Consider the following 21275-nt stretch of genomic DNA (forward strand, 5'->3'; position numbering starts at 1 on the left):
CAGTTGAGAATAAACCTACACTTTGCTGACTAGCTTGGTTAATCCTGATTAGAAAAGCCATCAGTGAAAAGTAACACATTCTAGCAGAGGATGGTTTCAATCCATCGTCCTCTGGGTTATGGGCACAGCACGCTTCCGCTGCGCCACTCTGCTGAATGCTCTCCTTCGATGGGACTTGAACCTAAAATACCTGGTTTAGGGGGCCAGTGCATTATACCTACGGGGCTATATACATCTAAATGACTCAAATTGCTTCAAAATGTGTTATCTAGATTCAAAGGTAATGCAGAACTGGGATCTTGCACAGAAGCACTGTGCTCTACCACTGAGCTACATCCCCATCTACTGCCTGTCATGATTTTTTTCCAAGCAAGGTTTGGAGACAACACCTTTCCCTTTGTGCCATGAACAGACTACTGAATGGCGCTGCAGGGGACTGAACCCAGGATTTCCTACATGCCCTTGATCTGAAAGAAATGCTGAGAAATGAAACATGCTGGTTTATAAAATGGAACGAAAGCTTGAAAGTTGTGCTCCCAAACAGACGTTGCTGACAGGATTCAATTCCAGTTGACAGAAATCCTAACCACTAGAGCATATGGGAAATGTAAGAATCAAGTGTAAAAGATTGAAGTGTAACATAAGCCTCATGGATGTTGGAGAGGTTAAGGAACAGTGCTCAGTTGGGGCACCAGCTTTTAAGCAAGCATTTTTACTATCTAAAAGTGCTTGGTTCTGCATGTAATGGAAAGAAGCCCACTCTACGTGCAACAAATCTCGTGATTTGTATTTTGCTTTTGCTAAATAGAAGTATCTCTTGATATTGAATACAGTTCATTTTGCTCTCAAATTTGAGATATTGTTTTGTTTCAAACAAAGCATTTGACTGAGTGCATGAAAACATTTTGGGTAAGAAGCACTATCTGGCCATTCTGAGTTTGTGTTCGATCCCCACTAGATATTCTGGCCGAGTGGTCTAAGGGGATAGATTTAGGTTCGTGTCCCTGTGAAGGGATGCATTCAAATCCAACCACTGTTAGACTGCATGGAAAAGCTAAAGGTCGATTACTAGATATTAAAGCTGCGCCCAAATGCGTGATATTTTTCTATGCCTCGCTGGACACCAATTAAAGGTTTTAACACTTGTTTTCACAACATGTCCTGTGCGTAATGTGGATACAAGTCTTCCAAGAGCAGGATATTCCCATACCGGGAGTTGAAACCGGGCCACCTGGGTAAAACCCAGGAATCCTAACCGCTAGACCATATGGGAAGGATTACAAAGCAACTGATTGAATTATAAAGTAGACCTCAGTGATGTTTGAGAGTTGAGGAACAGTCCGAACAGTGCATATTTGGGGAATCAGCTTGTTAGCAAGCATTTTTAATCCAATCTAAAAGTGTTTGATTCTGCATGTAATTGAAAGAAGCCCATTCTAAATGGAAAAAGTCTCGTGATTTGTATGTTGCTTGTCGTTCAGCCAATAAGACCATGGACCTGAAATCCACAATACGGGATTTTGGAGGCTATTGTCCTATGCATTATAATTATGGGGTTTTGTACACCTAATGGATTCAAATTGCTTAAAAATGTGTAACCATAGTTCTTTTTTGACCTACATCTTGTTGGTTCAGCATGAGTATGCAATTTTACTAGGTGCTGATTGCTGGACCATTATCTTAAAGACAAGAGAGTTACTTAAACATAGCGTTGACTTTGATTACTTGTGAAGTAACATAGTCTTGAAAGAGTTCCTTCTCAGCTATTTTTCCCCCCAAAAAAGAAATGACAATGTAGGATGGATTAAATAAAAGTGCTTCTCGATTAAATGGAAGGTGGAACTGGGAGCTCGCGCTGAAACTCAGCTTCCATCATCTATATCGGCATCAGTTGAGAATAAACCTACACTTTGCTGACTAGCTTGGTTAATCCTGATTAGAAAAGCCATCAGTGCAAAGTAACACATTCTAGCAGAGGATGGTTTCGATCCATCGACCTCTGGGTTATGGGCCCAGCACGCTTCCGCTGCGCCACTCTGCTGAGTGCTCTCTTTCGATGGGACTTGAACCTAAAATCCCTGGTTTAGGGGGCCAGTGCATCATACCTACGGGGCTATATACATCTAAATGACTCAAATTGCTTCAAAATGTGTTATCTAGATTCAAAGGTAATGCAGAACTGGGATCTTGCACAGAAGCACTGTGCTCTACCACTGAGCTACATCCCCATCTACTACCTGTCATGATTTTTTTCCAAGCAAGGTTTGGAGACAACACCTTTCCCTTTGTGCCATGAACAGACTACTGAATGGCGCTGCAGGGGACTGAACCCAGGATTTCCTACATGCCCTTGATCTGAAAGAAATGCTGAGAAATGAAACATGCTGGTTTATAAAATGGAACGAAAGCTTGAAAGTTGTGCTCCCAAACAGACGTTGCTGACAGGATTCAATTCCAGTTGACAGAAATCCTAACCACTAGAGCATATGGGAAATGTAAGAATCAAGTGTAAAAGATTGAAGTGTAACATAAGCCTCATGGATGTTGGAGAGGTTAAGGAACAGTGCTCAGTTGGGGCACCAGCTTTTAAGCAAGCATTTTTACTATCTAAAAGTGCTTGGTTCTGCATGTAATGGAAAGAAGCCCACTCAACGTGCAACAAATCTCGTGATTTGTATTTTGCTTTTGCTAAATAGAAGTATTTCTTGATATTGAATACAGTTCATTTTGCTCTCAAATTTGAGATATTGTTTTGTTTCAAACAAAGCATTTGACTGAGTGCATGAAAACATTTTGGGTAAGAAGCACTATCTGGCCATTCTGAGTTTGTGTTGGATCCCCACTAGATATTCTGGCCGAGTGGTCTAAGGGGATAGATTTAGGTCCGTGTCCCTGTGAAGGGATGCATTCAAATCCAACCACTGTTAGACTGCATGGAAAAGCTAAAGGTCGATTACTAGATATTAAAGCTGCGCCCAAATGCGTGATATTTTTCTATGCCTCGCTGGACACCAATTAAATGTTTTTACACTTGTTTTCACAACATGTCCTGTGCGTAAAGTGGATACAAGTCTTCCAAGAGCAGGATATTCCCATACCGGGAGTTGAACCCGGGCCACCTGGGTGAAAACCAGGAATCCTAACCGCTAGACCATATGGGAAGGATTACAAAGCAACTGATTGAATTATAAAGTAGACCTCAGTGATGTTTGAGAGTTGAGGAACAGTCCAAACAGTGCATATTTGGGGAATCAGCTTGTTAGCAAGCATTTTTAATCCAATCTAAAAGTGTTTGATTCTGCATGTAATTGAAAGAAGCCCATTCTAAATGGAAAAAGTCTCGTGATTTGTATGTTGCTTGTCGTTCAGCCAATAAGACCATGGACCTGAAATCCACAATACGGGATTTTGGAGGCTATTGTCCTGTGCATTATAATTATGGGGTTTTGTACACCTAATGGACTCAAATTGCTTCAAAATGTGTAACCATAGTTCTTTTTTGACCTACATCTTGTTGGTTCAGCATGAGTATGCAATTTTACTAGGTGCTGATTGCTGGACCATTATCTTAAAGACAAGAGAGTTCCTTAAACATAGCGTTGACTTTGATTACTTGTGAAGTAACATAGTCTTGAAAGAGTTCCTTCTCAGCTATTTTTCCCCCAAAAAAGAAATGACAATGTAGGATGGATTAAATAAAAGTGCTGCTCGATTAAATGGAAGGTGGAACTGGGAGTTCGCGCTGAAACTCAGCTTCCATCATCTATATCGGCATCAGTTGAGAATAAACCTACACTTTGCTGACTAGCTTGGTTAATCCTGATTAGAAAAGCCATCAGTGCAAAGTAACACATTCTAGCAGAGGATGGTTTCGATCCATCGACCTCTGGGTTATGGGCCCAGCACGCTTCCGCTGCGCCACTCTGCTGAGTGCTCTCCTTCGATGGGACTTGAACATAAAATACCTGGTTTAGGGGGCCAGTGCATTATACCTACGGGGCTATATACATCTAAATGACTCAAATTGCTTCAAAATGTGTTATCTAGATTCAAAGGTAATGCAGAACTGGGATCTTGCACAGAAGCACTGTGCTCTACCACTGAGCTACATCCCCATCTACTGCCTGTCATGATTTTTTTCCAAGCAAGGTTTGGAGACAACACCTTTCCCTTTGTGCCATGAACAGACTACTGAATGGCGCTGCAGGGGACTGAACCCAGGATTTCCTACATGCCCTTGATCTGAAAGAAATGCTGAGAAATGAAACATGCTGGTTTATAAAATGGAACGAAAGCTTGAAAGTTGTGCTCCCAAACAGACGTTGCTGACAGGATTCAATTCCAGTTGACAGAAATCCTAACCACTAGAGCATATGGGAAATGTAAGAATCAAGTGTAAAAGATTGAAGTGTAACATAAGCCTCATGGATGTTGGAGAGGTTAAGGAACAGTGCTCAGTTGGGGCACCAGCTTTTAAGCAAGCATTTTTACAATCTAAAAGTGCTTGGTTCTGCATGTAATGGAAAGAAGCCCACTCTACGTGCAACAAATCTCGTGATTTGTATTTTGCTTTTGCTAAATAGAAGTATTTCTTGATATTGAATACAGTTCATTTTGCTCTCAAATTTGAGATATTGTTTTGTTTCAAACAAAGCATTTGACTGAGTGCATGAAAACATTTTGGGTAAGAAGCACTATCTGGCCATTCTGAGTTTGTGTTGGATCCCCACTAGATATTCTGGCCGAGTGGTCTAAGGGGCTAGATTTAGGTTCGTGTCCCTGTGAAGGGATGCATTCAAATCCAACCACTGTTAGACTGCATGGAAAAGCTAAAGGTCGATTACTAGATATTAAAGCTGCGCCCAAATGCGTGATATTTTTCTATGCCTCGCTGGACACCAATTAAAGGTTTTTACACTTGTTTTCACAACATGTCCTGTGCGTAATGTGGATACAAGTCTTCCAAGAGCAGGACATTCCCATACCGGGAGTTGAACCCGGGCCACCTGGGTGAAAACCAGGAATCCTAACCGCTAGACCATATGGGAAGGATTACAAAGCAACTGATTGAATTATAAAGTAGACCTCAGTGATGTTTGAGAGTTGAGGAACAGTCCAAACAGTGCATATTTGGGGAATCAGCTTGTTAGCAAGCATTTTTAATCCAATCTAAAAGTGTTTGATTCTGCATGTAATTGAAAGAAGCCCATTCTAAATGGAAAAAGTCTCGTGATTTGTATGTTGCTTGTCGTTCAGCCAATAAGACCATGGACCTGAAATCCACAATACGGGATTTTGGAGGCTATTGTCCTGTGCATTATAATTATGGGGTTTTGTACACCTAATAGACTCAAATTGCTTCAAAATGTGTAACCATAGTCCTTTTTTGACCTACATCTTGTTGGTTCAGCATGAGTATGCAATTTTACTAGGTGCTGATTGCTGGACCATTATCTTAAAGACAAGAGAGTTACTTAAACATAGCGTTGACTTTGATTACTTGTGAAGTAACATAGTCTTGAAAGAGTTCCTTCTCAGCTATTTTTTCCCCCAAAAAAGAAATGACAATGTAGGATGGATTAAATAAAAGTGCTGCTCGATTAAATGGAAGGTGGAACTGGGAGCTCGCGCTGAAACTCAGCTTCCATCATCTATATCGGCATCAGTTGAGAATAAACCTACACTTTGCTGACTAGCTTGGTTAATCCTGATTAGAAAAGCCATCAGTGGAAATAAACACATTCTAGCAGAGGATGGTTTCGATCCATCGACCTCTGGGTTATGGGCCCAGCACGCTTCCGCTGCGCCACTCTGCTGAGTGCTCCCCTTCAATGGGACTTGAACCTAAAATACCTGGTTTAGGGGGGCAGTGCATTATACCTACGGGGCTATATACATCTAAATGACTCAAATTGCTTCAAAATGTGTTATCTAGATTCAAAGGTAATGCAGAACTGGGATCTTGCACAGAAGCACTGTGCTCTACCACTGAGCTACATCCCCATCTACTGCCTGTCATGATTTTTTTCCAAGCAAGGTTTGGAGACAACACCTTTCCCTTTGTGCCATGAACAGACTACTGAATGGCGCTGCAGGGGACTGAACCCAGGATTTCCTACATGCCCTTGATCTGAAAGAAATGCTGAGAAATGAAACATGCTGTTTTATAAAATGGAACGAAAGCTTGAAAGTTGTGCTCCCAAACAGACGTTGCTGACAGGATTCAATTCCAGTTGACAGAAATCCTAACCACTAGAGCATATGGGAAATGTAAGAATCAAGTGTAAAAGATTGAAGTGTAACATAAGCCTCATGGATGTTGGAGAGGTTAAGGAACAGTGCTCAGTTGGGGCACCAGCTTTTAAGCAAGCATTTTTACAATCTAAAAGTGCTTGGTTCTGCATGTAATGGAAAGAAGCCCACTCTACGTGCAACAAATCTCGTGATTTGTATTTTGCTTTTGCCAAATAGAAGTTTTTCTTGATATTGAATACAGTTCGTTTTGCTCTCAAATTTGAGATATTGTTTTGTTTCAAACAAAGCATTTGACTGAGTGCATGAAAACATTTTGGGTAAGAAGCACTATCTGGCCATTCTGAGTTTGTGTTGGATCCCCACTAGATATTCTGGCTGAGTGGTTTAAGGGGCTAGATTTAGGTTCGTGTCCCTGTGAAGGGATGCATTCAAATCCAACAACTGTTAGACTGCATGGAAAAGCTAAAGGTCGATTACTAGATATTAAAGCTGCGCCCAAATGCGTGATGTTTTTCTATGCCTCGCTGGACACCAATTAATGGTTTTTACACTTGTTTTCACAACATGTCCTGTGCGTACTGTGGATACAAGTCTTCCAAGAGCAGGATATTCCCATACCGGGAGTTGAACCCGGGCCACCTGGGTGAGAACCAGGAATCCTAACCGCTGGACAATATGGAAAGGATTACAAAGCAAATGATTGAAGTATAAAGTAGACCTCAGTGATGTTTGAGAGTTGAGAAACAGTCCAAACAGTGCATATTTGGGGAATCAGCTTGTTAGCAAGCATTTTTAATCCAGTCTAAAAGTGTTTGATTCTGCATGTAATTGAAAGAAGCCCATTCTAAATGGAAAAAGTCTCGTGATTTGTATGTTGCTTGTCGTTCAGCCAATAAGACCATGGATCTGAAATCCACAATACGGGATTTTGGAGGCTATTGTCCTGTGCATTATAATTATGGGGTTTTGTACACCTAATAGACTCAAATTGCTTCAAAATGTGTAACCATAGTCCTTTTTTGACCTACATCTTGTTGATTCAGCATGAGTATGCAATTTTACTAGGTGCTGATTGCTGGACCATTATCTTAAAGACAAGAGAGTTCCTTAAACATAGCGTTGACTTTGATTACTTGTGAAGTAACATAGTCTTGAAAGAGTTCCTTCTCAGCTATTTTTCCCCAAAAAAAGAAATGACAATGTAGGATGGATTAAATAAAAGTGCTGCTCGATTAAATGGAAGGTGGAACTGGGAGCTCGCGCTGAAACTCAGCTTCCATCATCTATATCGGCATCAGTTGAGAATAAACCTACACTTTGCTGACTAGCTTGGTTAATCCTGATTAGAAAAGCCATCAGTGCAAAGTAACACATTCTAGTAGAGGATGGTTTCGATCCATCGACCTCTGGGTTATGGGCCCAACACGCTTCCGCTGCGCCACTCTGCTGAGTGCTCTCCTTCGATGGGACTTGAACCTAAAATACCTGGTTTAGGGGGCCAGTGCATTATACCTACGGGGCTATATACATCTAAATGACTCAAATTGCTTCAAAATGTGTTATCTAGATTCAAAGGTAATGCAGAACTGGGATCTTGCACAGAAGCACTGTGCTCTACCACTGAGCTACATCCCCATCTACCACCTGTCATGATTTTTTTCCAAGCAAGGTTTGGAGACAACACCTTTCCCTTTGTGCCATGAACAGACTACTAAATGGCGCTGCAGGGGACTGAACCCAGGATTTCCTACATGCCCTTGATCTGAAAGAAATGCTGAGAAATTAAACATGCTGGTTTATAAAATGGAACGAAAGCTTGAAAGTTGTGCTCCCAAACAGACGTTGCTGACAGGATTCAATTCCAGTTGACAGAAATCCTAACCACGAGAGCATATGGGAAATGTAAGAATCAAGTGTAAAAGATTGAAGCGTAACATAAGCCTCATGGCTGTTGGAGAGGTTAAGGAACAGTGCTCAGTTGGGGCACCAGCTTTTAAGCAAGCATTTTTACTATCTAAAAGTGCTTGGTTCTGCATGTAATGGAAAGAAGCCCACTCTACGTGCAACAAATCTCGTGATTTGTATTTTGCTTTTGCCAAATAGAAGTTTTTCTTGATATTGAATACAGTTCGTTTTGCTCTCAAATTTGAGATATTGTTTTGTTTCAAACAAAGCATTTGACTGAGTGCATGAAAACATCTTGGGTAAGAAGCACTATCTGGCCATTCTGAGTTTGTGTTGGATCCCCACTAGATATTCTGGCCGAGTGGTCTAAGGGGCTAGATTTAGGTTCGTGTCCCTGTGAAGGGATGCATTCAAATCCAACAACTGTTAGACTGCATGGAAAAGCTAAAGGTCGATTACCAGATATTAAAGCTGCGCCCAAATGCGTGATATTTTTCTATGCCTCGCTGGACACCAATTAAAGGTTTTTACACTTGTTTTCACAACATGTCCTGTGCGTACTGTGGATACAAGTCTTCCAAGAGCAGGATATTCCCATACCGGGAGTTGAACCCGGGCCACCTGGGTGAGAACCAGGAATCCTAACTGCTGGACCATATGGAAAGGATTACAATGCAAATGATTGAAGTATAAAGTAGACCTCAGTGATGTTTGAGAGTTGAGAAACAGTCCAAACAGTGCATATTTGGGGAATCAGCTTGTTAGCAAGCATTTTTAATCCAGTCTAAAAGTGTTTGATTCTGCATGTAATTGAAAGAAGCCCATTCTAAATGGAAAAAGTCTCGTGATTTGTATGTTGCTTGTCGTTCAGCCAATAAGACCATGGACCTGAAATCCACAATACGGGATTTTGGAGGCTATTGTCCTGTGCATTATAATTATGGGGTTTTGTACACCTAATAGACTCAAATTGCTTCAAAATGTGTAACCATAGTCCTTTTTTGACCTACATCTTGTTGGTTCAGCATGAGTATGAGTGAAAAACTTATCCATGCATTTGTAACGACTAGATTAGACTACTGTAACTCCCTGCTTGCAGCGTGTCCTAAAAGCTCCATAAAAAGCTTTCAACTGGTTCAAAATGCAGCAGCAAGATTACTAACAGGAACAAAAAGAAGAGAGCACATTACGCCAGTGCTGAAGTCTCTTCACTGGCTCCCCGTCGAGTCTAGAATCAAATTCAAAATTCTACTCTTGACCTACAAAGCCATAAATGACATGGCCCCATCCTACCTCAAAGATGCTATAGAACCATATCATCCAAACAGAGCTCTTCGCTCTCAGAATGCTGGCCTTCTGGTGGTGCCAAGAGTCTCTAAAAGTACTGTAGGAGGTAGAGCGTTTAGCTACCAAGCTCCTGTGTTATGGAATCAGCTCCCGACCCATGTTAAATATGCTGACACAGTCTCTTCATTTAAGTCCAGGCTTAAAACGTTCCTCTTCGAAATCGCTTATGGTCAGAGTAGTTAGGAACAGAAAGATAAACCCACAGCTTCAGCTACGCTGCCCTAGGAGTAACTATGCTGGGGAAAGTATGGCAGCTTGAGCACTATCCTCTTCTTCTTCTGACTACTTATGCTATCAAACAATATTTATTTTTTGATTCCACTTGCAAACTGTTCACCGCCTTCTTTTTCTTTCTCTCACTCCTGAGGACCTGTGGACCCAGATGCCCCTCCCCTGGTGAAGTGGTCCCTGCCCTGTGTGGACGGTCCCTCATCTGCCTGAAGAGTGGCTCCAGTTCGCCTCAGTCGGTCCCTCATCTGCCTGAAGAGTGGGTCCAGCTCGCCTCCGACGGTCCCTCGTCTGCCTGAAGAGTGGGTCCAGCTCGCCTCCGACGGTCCCTCTTCTGCCTGAAGAGTGGGTCCAGCTCGACTCAGACGGTCCCTCTTCTGCCTGAAGAGTGGGTCCAGCTCGACTCAGACGGTCCCTCATCTGCCTGAAGAGTGGGTCCAGTTCGCCTCAGTCGGTCCCTCATCTGCCTGAAGAGTGGGTCCAGTTCGCCTCAGTCGGTCCCTCATCTGCCTGAAGAGTGGGTCCAGCTCCAGTCTCCTTGTGTCCGTCTGTCCGTCTGTGAGAGTCGGATCTCTCCTTCACTGGAACTCCTCCAGGTTTCTACGCTTTTTTCCCAAAGAGGTTTTTTTGTAGTTTTTCCTGGCCGAGAAGGAGAGTCTAAGGACAGAGGACCCTGGGACATCGTCCCTCGCCACCACAGACATTGTTGATTCATTTCTCCCTGTGGCCCTCAGAGGCAACTGTTGTTGTGATTTTGGGCCTTACAAAAATAAATTGATTTGATTTGATTTGAGTATGCAATTTTACTAGGTGCTGATTGCTGGACCATTATCTTAAAGACAAGAGAGTTCCTTAAACATAGCGTTGACTTTGATTACTTGTGAAGTAACATAGTCTTGAAAGAGTTCCTTCTCAGCTATTTTTCCCCCAAAAAAGAAATGACAATGTAGGATGGATTAAATAAAAGTGCTGCTCGATTAAATGGAAGGTGGAACTGGGAGCTCGCGCTGAAACTCAGCTTCCATCATCTATATCGGCATCAGTTGAGAATAAACCTACACTTTGCTGACTAGCTTGGTTAATCCTGATTAGAAAAGCCATCAGTGCAAAGTAACACATTCTAGCATAGGATGGTTTCGATCCATCGACCTCTGGGTTATGGGCCTAGCACGCTTCCGCTGCGCCACTCTGCTGAGTGCTCTCCTTCGATGGGACTTGAACCTAAAATACCTGGTTTAGGGGGCCAGTGCATTATACCTACGGGGCTATATACATCTAAATGACTCAAATTGCTTCAAAATGTGTTATCTAGATTCAAAGGTAATGCAGAACTGGGATCTTGCACAGAAGCACTGTGCTCTACCACTGAGCTACATCCCCATCTACTGCCTGTCATGATTTTTTTCCAAGCAAGGTTTGGAGACAACACCTTTCCCTTTGTGCCATGAACAGACTACTGAATGGCGCTGCAGGGGACTGAACCCAGGATTTCCTACATGCCCTTGATCTGAAAGAAATGCTGAGAAATGAAACATGCTGGTTTATAAAATGGAACGAAAGCTTGAAAGTTGTGCTCCCAAACAGACGTTGCTGACAGGATTCAATTCCAGTTGACAGAAATCCTAACCACGAGAGCATATGGGAAATGTAAGAATCAAGTGTAAAAGATTGAAGCGTAACATAAGCCTCATGGCTGTTGGAGAGGTTAAGGAACAGTGCTCAGTTGGGGCACCAGCTTTTAAGCAAGCATTTTTACTATCTAAAAGTGCTTGGTTCTGCATGTAATGGAAAGAAGCCCACTCTACGTGCAACAAATCTCGTGATTTGTATTTTGCTTTTGCCAAATAGAAGTTTTTCTTGATATTGAATACAGTTCGTTTTGCTCTCAAATTTGAGATATTGTTTTGTTTCAAACAAAGCATTTGACTGAGTGCATGAAAACATCTTGGGTAAGAAGCACTATCTGGCCATTCTGAGTTTGTGTTGGATCCCCACTAGATATTCTGGCCGAGTGGTCTAAGGGGCTAGATTTAGGTTCGTGTCCCTGTGAAGGGATGCATTCAAATCCAACAACTGTTAGACTGCATGAAAAAGCTAAAGGTCGATTACTAGATATTAAAGCTGCGCCCAAATGCGTGATATTTTTCTATGCCTCGCTGGACACCAATTAAAGGTTTTTACACTTGTTTTCACAACATGTCCTGTGCGTACTGTGGATACAAGTCTTCCAAGAGCAGGATATTCCCATACCGGGAGGTGAACCCGGGCCACCTGGGTGAGAACCAGGAATCCTAACGGCTGGACCATATGGAAAGGATTACAAAGCAAATGATTGAAGTATAAAGTAGACCTCAGTGATGTTTGAGAGTTGAGAAACAGTCCAAACAGTGCATATTTGGGGAATCAGCTTGTTAGCAAGCATTTTTAATCCAGTCTAAAAGTGTTTGATTCTGCATGTAATTGAAAGAAGCCCATTCTAAATGGAAAAAGTCTCGTGATTTGTATGTTGCTTGTCGTTCAGCCAATAAGACCATGGACCTGAAATCCACAATACGGGATTTTGGAGGCTATTGTCCTGTGCATTATAATTATGGGGTTTTGTACACCTAATAGACTCAAATTGCTTCAAAATGTGTAACCATAGTCCTTTTTTGACCTACATCTTGTTGGTTCAGCATGAGTATGCAATTTTACTAGGTGCTGATTGCTGGACCATTATCTTAAAGACAAGAGAGTTCCTTAAACATAGCGTTGACTTTGATTACTTGTGAAGTAACATAGTCTTGAAAGAGTTCCTTCTCAGCTATTTTTCCCCCAAAAAAGAAATGACAATGTAGGATGGATTAAATAAAAGTGCTGCTCGATTAAATGGAAGGTGGAACTGGGAGCTCGCGCTGAAACTCAGCTTCCATCATCTATATCGGCATCAGTTGAGTATAAACCTACACTTTGCTGACTAGCTTGGTTAATCCTGATTAGAAAAGCCATCAGTGCAAAGTAACACATTCTAGCAGAGGATGGTTTCGATCCATCGACCTCTGGGTTATGGGCCCAACACGCTTCCGCTGCGCCACTCTGCTGAGTGCTCTCCTTCGATGGGACTTGAACCTAAAATACCTGGTTTAGGGGGCCAGTGCATTATACCTACGGGGCTATATACATCTAAATGACTCAAATTGCTTCAAAATGTGTTATCTAGATTCAAAGGTAATGCAGAACTGGGATCTTGCACAGAAGCACTGTGCTCTACCACTGAGCTACATCCCCATCTACTGCCTGTCATGATTTTTTTCCAAGCAAGGTTTGGACCTTTCCCTTTGTGCCATGAACAGACTACTGAATGGCGCTGCAGGGGACTGAACCCAGGATTTCCTACATGCCCTTGATCTGAAAGAAATGCTGAGAAATGAAACATGCTGGTTTATAAAATGGAACGAAAGCTTGAAAGTTGTGCTCCCAAACAGACGTTGCTGACAGGATTCAATTCCAGTTGACAGAAATCCTAACCACTAGAGCATATGGGAAATGTAAGAATCAAGTGTAAAAGATTGAAGTGTAACATAAGCCTCATGGATGTTGGAGAGGTTAAGGAACAGTGCTCAGTTGGGGCACCAGCTTTTAAGCAAGCATTTTTACTATCTAAAAGTGCTTGGTTCTGCATGTAATGGAAAGAAGCCCACTCTACGTGCAACAAATCTCGTGATTTGTATTTTGCTTTTGCCAAATAGAAGTTTTTCTTGATATTGAATACAGTTCGTTTTGCTCTCAAATTTGAGATATTGTTTTGTTTCAAACAAAGCATTTGACTGAGTGCATGAAAACATCTTGGGTAAGAAGCACTATCTGGCCATTCTGAGTTTGTGTTGGATCCCCACTAGATATTCTGGCCGAGTGGTCTAAGGGGCTAGATTTAGGTTCGTGTCCCTGTGAAGGGATGCATTCAAATCCAACAACTGTTAGACTGCATGGAAAAGCTAAAGGTCGATTACTAGATATTAAAGCTGCGCCCAAATGCGTGATATTTTTCTATGCCTCGCTTGACACCAATTAAAGGTTTTTACACTTGTTTTCACAACATGTCCTGTGCGTAATGTGGATACAAGTCTTCCAAGAGCAGGATATTCCCATACCGGGAGTTGAACCCGGGCCACCTGGGTGAAAACCAGGAATCCTAACCGCTAGACCATATGGGAAGGATTACAAAGCAACTGATTGAATTATAAAGTAGACCTCAGTGATGTTTGAGAGTTGAGGAACAGTCCAAACAGTGCATATTTGGGGAATCAGCTTGTTAGCAAGCATTTTTAATCCAATCTAAAAGTGTTTGATTCTGCATGTAATTGAAAGAAGCCCATTCTAAATGGAAAAAGTCTCGTGATTTGTATGTTGCTTGTCGTTCAGCCAATAAGACCATGGACCTGAAATCCACAATACGGGATTTTGGAGGCTATTGTCCTGTGCATTATAATTATGGGGTTTTGTACACCTAATAGACTCAAATTGCTTCAAAATGTGTAACCATAGTCCCTTTTTGACCTACATCTTGTTGGTTCAGCATGAGTATGCAATTTTACTAGGTGCTGATTGCTGGACCATTATCTTAAAGACAAGAGAGTTACTTAAACATAGCGTTGACTTTGATTACTTGTGAAGTAACATAGTCTTGAAAGAGTTCCTTCTCAGCTATTTTTCCCCCAAAAAAGAAATGACAATGTAGGATGGATTAAATAAAAGTGCTGCTCGATTAAATGGAAGGTGGAACTGGGAGCTCGCGCTGAAACTCAGCTTCCATCATCTATATCGGCATCAGTTGAGAATAAACCTACACTTTGCTGACTAGCTTGGTTAATCCTGATTAGAAAAAACATCAGTGCAAATAAACACATTCTAGCAGAGGATGGTTTCGATCCATCGACCTCTGGGTTATGGGCCCAGCACGCTTCCGCTGCGCCACTCTGCTGAGTGCTCTCCTTCGATGGGACTTGAACGAAAAATACCTGGTTTAGGGGGCCAGTGCATTATACCTACGGGGCTATATACATCTAAATGACTCAAATTGCTTCAAAATGTGTTATCTAGATTCAAAGGTAATGCAGAACTGGGATCTTGCACAGAAGCACTTTGCTCTACCACTGAGCTACATCCCCATCTACTGCCTGTCATGATTTTTTTCCAAGCAAGGTTTGGAGACAACACCTTTCCCTTTGTGCCATGAACAGACTACTGAATGGTGCTGCAGGGGACTGAACCCAGGATTTCCTACATGCCCTTGATCTGAAAGAAATGCTGAGAAATGAAACATGCTGGTTTATAAAATGGAACGAAAGCTTGAAAGTTGTGCTCCCAAACAGACGTTGCTGACAGGATTCAATTCCAGTTGACAGAAATCCTAACCACTAGAGCATATGGGAAATGTAAGAATCAAGTGTAAAAGATTGAAGTGTAACATAAGCCTCATGGATGTTGGAGAGGTTAAGGAACAGTGCTCAGTTGGGGCATCAGCTTTTAAGCAAGCATTTTTACTATCTAAAAGTGCTTGGTTCTGCATGTAATGGAAAGAAGCCCACTCTACGTGCAACAAATCTCGTGATTTGTATTTTGCTTTTGCTAAATAGAAGTATTTCTTGATATTGAATACAGTTCATTTTGCTCTCAAATTTGAGATATTGTTTTGTTTCAAACAAAGCATTTGACTGAGTGCATGAAAACATTTTGGGTAAGAAGCACTATCTGGCCATTCTGAGTTTGTGTTGGATCCCCACTAGATATTCTGGCCGAGTGGTCTAAGGAGCTAGATTTAGGTTCGTGTCCCTGTGAAGGGATGCATTCAAATCCAACCACTGTTAGACTGCATGGAAAAGCTAAAGGTCGATTACTAGATATTAAAGCTGCGCCCAAATGCGTGATATTTTTCTATGCCTCGCTGGACACCAATTAAACGTTTTTACACTTGTTTTCACAACATGTCCTGTGCGTAATGTGGATACAAGTCTTCCAAGAGCAGGATATTCCCATACCGGGAGTTGAACCCGGGCCACCTGGGTGAGAACCAGGAATCCTAACCGCTAGACCATATGGAAAGTATTACAAAGCAAATGATTGAAGTATAAAGTAGACCTCAGTGATGTTTGAGAGTTGAGAAACAGTCCAAACAGTGCATATTTGGGGAATCAGCTTGTTAGCAAGCATTTTTAATCCGGTCTAAAAGTGTTTGATTCTGCATGTAATTGAAAGAAGCCCATTCTAAATGGAAAAAGTCTCGTGATTTGTATGTTGCTTGTCGTTCAGCCAATAAGACCATGGACCTGAAATCCACAATACGGGATTTTGGAGGCTATTGTCCTGTGCATTATAATTATGGGGTTTTGTACACCTAATAGACTCAAATTGCTTCAAAATGTGTAACCATAGTCCCTTTTTGACCTACATCTTGTTGGTTCAGCATGAGTATGCAATTTTACTAGGTGCTGATTGCTGGACCATTATCTTAAAGACAAGAGAGTTACCTAACCCTTTAAGCGCCAAAGTCGCAGAAATGCAACTTTACCGTACAAGGAAATTAATTAAATAATAGTAGAAAATGAATCACTTCAGTCATTGGTCGGTTCGGTGCAACTTCCCTTTATTAGCCAGGTATGATCCAGGGCAGATCCGGTAAGGAAAAAAATGGCTGGAGGAAGTACACGTGGAATGCAATTTACAGCAGATTCTGACTCTGAAGGGTATTATCTCCCCGAGAGTGACGATGGATTTCCAAGTGGAGATGAAGGGACTTCGAAACAACGGACAGGTGCAAAGGACAGACGGAGGCGAGGAACCAGTGGAACCAGTGGCTGCAGTAAAACTTGCCCGGTGGATGAGAGCTGGGACATGCTGAGAGAGGTCGAGGTATTTGAGGCATGGATCAAACCTTTTGAAGACCCAGTTGGCTACACAGGAGAGATGGATCTGACGGATGCTAATCCATTTGATATTCTGTCACTCTTTCTGACCGATCAGTTTTGGACTTTCATTACTGATGAGACAAATAGATATGCACATCAGTGTATGGCACCTATGATTCTGAAGCCACATTCAAGATTTCTTGAGTGGTATGATGTATCAGTCACCGAAATGAAAGCTTTCTTCGCTTTGCATCTCTCCATGGGCCTTGTTGAGAAACCTGAAATCGAGGATTACTGGGGAACATTTTGGCTTACACAAACGCCTGGATTTGGAAATGTAATGTCAAGAAACAGATTTGAAATCATTCTTTCGTTCTTTCATTTTGTCAACAATAATGATTATGTGAGAACAGGCGAGCCCGGGCACGATAAACTGTTCAAAGTCCGCCCAATAATAGATTTGATTATTCCCAAATTTGCAGCAGTTTACAGTCCAATCAAGGAGCTTTCTTTAGATGAAATGACAATAGCTTTCAAGGGGAGATCTTCACTAAAATGTTACTCTCCGAATAAACCTGACAAATATGGCTATAGAGTGTATGCCCTGAGTGAAAGCTGTTCAGGGTATGTTTTGCGCTGGTCAATGCACACTGGACAGTACAAAAATAATGCAAGCAACATCAGTGCAACACACGCAGTTGTCCGTGAGTTGGTTTCTCCCTTTACGGGCAAAGGACACGAGATTTACATGGACAGTTACTATACCTCGCCTGTAATTGCAAATGAATTAGCAGATTTGGAAACTGGACTGTGTGGGACGGTAAGGATTACCAGGTTGGGGATGCCAAAATGCCTTGGTAAAAGTGTCTTACAGCTGAAAAAAGGAGATGACCCAGTTTTTTGCAGAAAGGGAAAACTCCTGGCTTGTGCTTGGCACGATACTAAACGTCTCACCATGTTGTCCACAGTCCATGGAAATGATTGTGTTCAGAGGAGGATCCGATCCAAGACAGATGACACTGGCTTCCGTGACATCAAAAGACCTGTATGTGTCGACCAGTACAACGCCTACATGGGTGGAGTGGACACTGCTGACCAGAGGATGAAGACATACCTCTTTCCACACAGGTCCCGGAAATGGTATCATCGCATATTCAATGCCATTATAAGCATAAGTATTGTCAACTCACACATCATATACACCAAATCCACTCCAGGCCCACACAAACCTTTAAAGGTTTACATTCAGAACATTATTGATGCATTACTGGCTGATCACTCCAAAAAACAAGAAAGGCGCTCAAGACCGGAGGGTGAAATGCCACAGAGACTCACAGAGCGTCATTGGCTTTGTCAAGCAGAGGGACGTCCAGACTGCGCCGTGTGCTCTGACCGCTCTCGTACCAAAGGCAGGCGGCAAACAAAGTACAGGTGCCGTCAGTGTGGCGTTGGCCTCTGTGCGGTTCCATGCAACGAGAGATACCATACGCTAAAAAACTTTAAATGCTGTCATTTGGATATGTAAAAGTGCAGGGTACCTTGACCCTGGATGGACATCTTTTCTGTGATGGCTCTCTCCTTTCTTCACTGCTTTCTCCACAACCTGCCTGGCACCAATGATGGATGTATAAGTTGGAAAAATAAAAAAAATGAAAAAAATACATAATAAATACCGTGTTTGTCATCATTTGGTCAGAACTTGTAATCAGGGCCCGAGTTTGAAGATGTGAGCAAAAGGGGTGAAAATGGGTTAAAATGTGAAAAAACACCAAAATGAGCAAAATGAAATAATCCCCCATCATCAGTGCACAGTTTGCCCCCAGAAAAGAACTCCCCTGGGGCCTGGAGGTGATCTGACCACCAGAATATAGTACCATATACCCCTGCTGGACTTAGAAAAAAAACCGAGCTTCCAGCCAATAGTACACTATACCCGAGGGACTCTGTCGTTTTTCGGCAATAGTACACTATACCCGAGGGACTCTGTCGTTTTTCGGCAATAGTACACTATACCCGAGGGACTCTGTCGTTTTTCGGCAATAGTACACTATACCCGAAGGACTCTGTCGTTTTTCGGCAATAGTACACTATACCTGAGGGACTCTGTCGTTTTTCGGCAATAGTACACTATACCCGAGGGACTCTGTCGTTTTTCGGCAATAGTACACTATACCCGAGGGACTCTGTAGTTTTTCCGGGCCGTAGTATGAAGTTGTGAGCAAAAGGGGTGAAAATGGGTTAAAATGTGAAAAAACACCAAAATGAGCAAAATGAAATAATCCCCCATCATCAGTGCACTGTTTGCCCCCAGAAAAGCACTCCCCTGGGGCCTGGAGGTGATCTGACCATCAGAGTATAGCACCATATGCCCCTGAGGGACTTAGAGTAAAAACCGAAATAGTACACTATGCCTGAAAAGACTCTGTCGTTTTTCGGCAATAGTACACTATACCCGAGGGACTCTGTCGTTTTTCCGGGCCGTAGTATGAAGTTGTGAGCAAAAGGGGTGAAAATGGGTTAAAATGTGAAAAAACACCAAAATGAGCAAAATGAAATAATCCCCCATCATCAGTGCACTGTTTGACCCCAGAAAAGCACTCCCCTGGGGCCTGGAGGTGATCTGACCATCATAGTATAGTACACTATACCCCTGAGGGACTTAGAGTAAAAACCGAAATAGTACACTATACTCGAAAAATTTCAAAGTGTGGTTAAGAGTACCAAGGGCACGGGCTTCCATGTCAGAGTACCAAGGGCACGGGCTTCCAGGCGGCTGCCCCTAAGGGGTTTAGCCCGCGAGGGGGTGCTTAAGGGTGGGTCCCCGGGTTCGGAGGGAGAGCCTGGTCCCCGGTGGTCATCCCCGGAGTCCCGGAGCCCAGGACCCGGGGAAGAGTGTGCCCGGGTCGGGGCTGAGTCTGGTGGAGTGGGGGGGTGGCCCTGGAGGTGCTCCAGGGGCTCCAGGGGTTCCAGGGGGTGCTCAGTGGGGGCCATGCCCAGCCAGAGTTGCCCTTCCCCGGGGTGAGTCTGGAGGAGTGGGGGGTGGCTCTGGAGGTGCTCCAGGGGTTCCAGGGGGTGCTCAGTGGAGGCCATGCCCAGCCAGAGTGGCCCTTCCCCGGGCAGAGTCTGGAGGAGTGGGGGGTGGCTCTGGAGGTGCTCCGGGGGCTCCAGGGGGTGCTCAGTGGAGGCCATGCCCAGCCAGAGTGTCCCCTCCCCGGGCAGAGTCTGGAGGAGTGGGGGGTGGCTCTGGAGGTGCTCCGGGGGCTCCAGGGGTTCCAGGGGGTGCTCAGCGGAGGCCATGCCTAGCCAGAATGGCCCTTCCCCGGGGTGAGTCTGGGGAGAGTGGGGGGTGGCTCTGGAGGTGCTCCGGGGGCTCCAGGGGGTGCTCAGTGGAGGCCATGCCCAGCCAGAGTGGCCCTTCCCCGGGCAGAATCTGGGGAGAGTGGGGGGTGGCTCTGGAGGTGCTCCGGGGGCTCCAGGGGTTCCAGGGGGTGCTCAGTGGGGGCCATGCCCAGCCAGAGTGGCCCTTCCCCGGGGTGAGTCTGGAGGAGTGGGGGGTGGCTCTGGAGGTGCTCCGGGGGCTCCAGGGGGTGCTCAGTGGAGGCCATGCCCAGCCAGAGTGTCCCTTCCCCGGGCAGAGTCTGGAGGAGTGGGGGGTGGCTCTGGAGGTGCTCCGGGGGCTCCAGGGGTTCCAGGGGGTGCTCAGTGGAGGCCATGCCCAGCCAGAGTGGCCCTTCCCCGGGGTGAGTCTGGGGAGAGTGGGGGGTGGCTCTGGAGGTGCTCCGGGGGCTCCAGGGGGTGCTCAGTGGAGGCCATGCCCAGCCAGAGTGGCCCTTCCCCGGGCAGAATCTGGGGAGAGTGGGGGGTGGCTCTGGAGGTGCTCCGGGGGCTCCAGGGGTTCCAGGGGGTGCTCAGTGGGGGCCATGCCCAGCCAGAGTGGCCCTTCCCCGGGGTGAGTGTGGAGGAGTGGGGGGTGGCTCTGGAGGTGCTCCGGGGGCTCCAGGGGGTGCTCAGTGGAGGCCATGCCCAGCCAGAGTGGCCCTTCCCCGGGCAGAGTCTGGAGGAGTGGGGGGTGGCTCTGGAGGTGCTCCGGGGGCTCCAGGGGTTCCAGGGGGTGCTCAGTGGGGGCCATGCCCAGCCAGAGTTGCCCTTCCCCGGGGTGAGTCTGGAGGAGTGGGGGGTGGCTCTGGAGGTGCTCCGGGGGCTCCAGGGGGTGCTTGGTGGAGACCATGCCCAGCCAGAGTGGCCCTTCCCCGGGGTGAGTCTGGGGAGAGTGGGGGGTGGCTCTGGAGGTGCTCCGGGGGCTCCAGTGGCTCCAGGGGGTGCTCAGTGGGGGCCATGCCCAGCCAGAGTGGCCCTTCCCCGGGGTGAGTCTGGGGAGAGTGGGGGGTGGCTCTGGAGGTGCTCCGGGGGCTCCAGGGGGTGCTCAGTGGAGGCCATGCCCAGCCAGAGTGGCCCTTCCCCGGGCAGAATCTGGGGAGAGTGGGGGGTGGCTCTGGAGGTGCTCCGGGGGCTCCAGGGGTTCCAGGGGGTGCTCAGTGGGGGCCATGCCCAGCCAGAGTGGCCCTTCCCCGGGGTGAGTCTGGAGGAGTGGGGGGTGGCTCTGGAGGTGCTCCGGGGGCTCCAGGGGGTGCTCAGTGGAGGCCATGCCCAGCCAGA

At 44.9% G+C, this 21275-nt stretch overlaps 9 non-coding genes across 9 annotated transcripts; all 9 read right to left on the minus strand.

The window, feature by feature from the left end:
• Window positions 1–1969: 1969 nt before the first annotated feature.
• On the minus strand, window positions 1970–2041 carry trnam-cau (transfer RNA methionine (anticodon CAU)). Its single transcript has one exon. It is a non-coding gene; the product is annotated as a tRNA-Met (tRNA).
• A 1048-nt stretch (window positions 2042–3089) lies between these two features.
• Window positions 3090–3161, minus strand: trnae-uuc (transfer RNA glutamic acid (anticodon UUC)). Its single transcript has one exon. It is a non-coding gene; the product is annotated as a tRNA-Glu (tRNA).
• Window positions 3162–3856: 695 nt separating this feature from the next.
• Window positions 3857–3928, minus strand: trnam-cau (transfer RNA methionine (anticodon CAU)). Its single transcript has one exon. It is a non-coding gene; the product is annotated as a tRNA-Met (tRNA).
• Window positions 3929–4976: 1048 nt separating this feature from the next.
• trnae-uuc (transfer RNA glutamic acid (anticodon UUC)) lies at window positions 4977–5048 on the minus strand. Its single transcript has one exon. It is a non-coding gene; the product is annotated as a tRNA-Glu (tRNA).
• A 696-nt stretch (window positions 5049–5744) lies between these two features.
• On the minus strand, window positions 5745–5816 carry trnam-cau (transfer RNA methionine (anticodon CAU)). The gene has a single exon. It is a non-coding gene; the product is annotated as a tRNA-Met (tRNA).
• A 1048-nt stretch (window positions 5817–6864) lies between these two features.
• Window positions 6865–6936, minus strand: trnae-cuc (transfer RNA glutamic acid (anticodon CUC)). Its single transcript has one exon. It is a non-coding gene; the product is annotated as a tRNA-Glu (tRNA).
• Window positions 6937–8751: 1815 nt separating this feature from the next.
• On the minus strand, window positions 8752–8823 carry trnae-cuc (transfer RNA glutamic acid (anticodon CUC)). Its single transcript has one exon. It is a non-coding gene; the product is annotated as a tRNA-Glu (tRNA).
• Window positions 8824–13856: 5033 nt separating this feature from the next.
• trnae-uuc (transfer RNA glutamic acid (anticodon UUC)) lies at window positions 13857–13928 on the minus strand. The gene has a single exon. It is a non-coding gene; the product is annotated as a tRNA-Glu (tRNA).
• Window positions 13929–15743: 1815 nt separating this feature from the next.
• Window positions 15744–15815, minus strand: trnae-cuc (transfer RNA glutamic acid (anticodon CUC)). The gene has a single exon. It is a non-coding gene; the product is annotated as a tRNA-Glu (tRNA).
• Between the last annotated feature and the right edge of the window lie 5460 nt (window positions 15816–21275).

This window comes from Eucyclogobius newberryi, unplaced genomic scaffold (assembly GCF_026437365.1).
Source record: "Eucyclogobius newberryi isolate DKJ021-1_F unplaced genomic scaffold, fEucNew1.0.hap1 SCAF_103, whole genome shotgun sequence".
NCBI classification, from domain to species: domain Eukaryota; kingdom Metazoa; phylum Chordata; class Actinopteri; order Gobiiformes; family Gobiidae; genus Eucyclogobius; species Eucyclogobius newberryi.